We start from the raw sequence: 1,882 nt of genomic DNA on the forward strand, positions 1-1,882 counted from the left end.
TGTTGCAAATGGGACACTTTCATTCTTTTTACACCTGAATAATATTCAGTGGTATGTATATATCACTTTTTTATCCATTTATCTATCGATGGAAACTTAGTTTGCATATCTTGGCTACTGTAAATATATAATGCTATAATGAACATAGGAAGCATATGTATTTTTTGAATTAGTGTTTTTATTTTCTTTGGATAAATATCCAGAAGTAGAATTACTGGGTCATATGGTTCTATTTTTAATTTTTTAAAAATATTTTTATTGTCTACGGCCACGCTACCCTGAACAAGCCCAATCTTGTCTGATCTTGGAAGCTAAGCAGGATTGGGCCTGGATAGTACCTGGATGGGAGACCACCTAGGAAGACCAGGTGCTATAGGTGTAAAAAAATTAAAAAAATAAAAGATTATAAACTGTCAAGTTCCTTGCAACCTGTGAGGTCAACCAAGGGTTGCCTCGCCTTAAAAAAAAAAATTAAAAAAATATTTTTATTAAAATATAGTTAGCAGACAATATTATATTAGTTTCAGGTATATACTGTAGTTATTCAACATTTCTATACCTACAGAAGTGATCACCATGATAAGTCTGACAACCATCTGACACCATACAATGCTATTACAGTATTATTGACTATATTCTCCATGCTGTATATTATGTCCCATGACTTATTTGTTTTATACCTGGAAATTTGAAGCTCTTATTCCCCTTCACATTTCCCCACCTTTAAAAAAATTTAAAATATTAAATTCAATATTCAGTATTCTTTTGTGTTAGTTTCAGGTATATAGCATAGTGGTTAGACTTCATAAAATTTCTATAATTTATGAAGTGATCCCCCTGACTCATCTAGTACCCACCTGGGACTATACAGAGTTATTGCAATATTATTGACTGTATCCCTATCCTTTACATCTCCATGATTATTTCATAACTACCAATTTGTACGTTTTAATTTGTACATATGAATTTCATGTACCTGAATGTAAGTTTCTTCCAGATTTGCAAAGTTTTCAGGCATTCTTTCTCTAAATAAGTTTTCTGCCTCTTTCTTCCTCTCTTCTCCTTCTGGGACTCCCATGATGCAAATATTGTTTCATTCTATGTTGTCCTATTATTCACATAGGCTTTCTTTACTCTTCTGTATTATTATTTTCTTTTTTTCTCCTCTGATGGAATAATTTCAACTGACTTGTCTTAAAATTCGCATACTCCTTTTTTCTGCTTGTTTGTTATTGAATCTCTCTATTGCATTTAAAATTTTTATTCCTTGTGTTCTTCAGCTCCAGAATTTCTTTTAAAAACATATAATTTCTATTTCTCTGTTGAAACTTTCATTTTGATTATTTACCATTTTATGATTTTGTTGAGGTGTCTATCTGTGTTATCTTGTAGCTCTCTGACTTGCCTTAAGAAAGTTATTTTGAAATATTTGGTAATTTATAGATCTCCATTTCTTTGAGACAAGTTACTAGATGTTGAGAATACAATAAGGAACAAGATAAACAACGTGTCTGCTCTAACCAAGCTTAATTCTATTATGGAAAAAAAGAAATAAGCAAATATATATATCATGTGGTAAAAAATGCTAAGAAAAATAAACTAGGGAGAGACGAGAAATTGACAAGATGTGGCAGGTTATTTTAAGTAGAAGGAACAGGGATTATAAGCTTAGAAATTTATCAAATATCCAACCTTATTAAAAAAATTTTTTACTTTAAAATTTGAAGTCATTAAAGATTAGTTATAATTCTTGTCTTTACATCTAAAGTTTCTATTCACTTATCAATCTCTTGTATTCTGGATTTTTCTCTTACCATTCCATTGAAATAGAAGCTCCACTTGCTGGATTCAATAATGACACAACATAGCCCCTACTTTGTCT

The 1,882-nt window shown here is 30.6% G+C and overlaps 1 pseudogene; it reads left to right on the forward strand.

The window, feature by feature from the left end:
• Positions 1 to 260: 260 nt before the first annotated feature.
• Positions 261 to 379, forward strand: LOC112471810 (annotated as a pseudogene).
• Positions 380 to 1,882: the final 1,503 nt, after the last annotated feature.

The sequence above is a fragment of the Pteropus alecto genome, unplaced genomic scaffold (assembly GCF_000325575.1).
Source record: "Pteropus alecto unplaced genomic scaffold, ASM32557v1 scaffold129, whole genome shotgun sequence".
In the NCBI taxonomy this organism is placed as follows: Eukaryota; Metazoa; Chordata; class Mammalia; order Chiroptera; family Pteropodidae; genus Pteropus; species Pteropus alecto.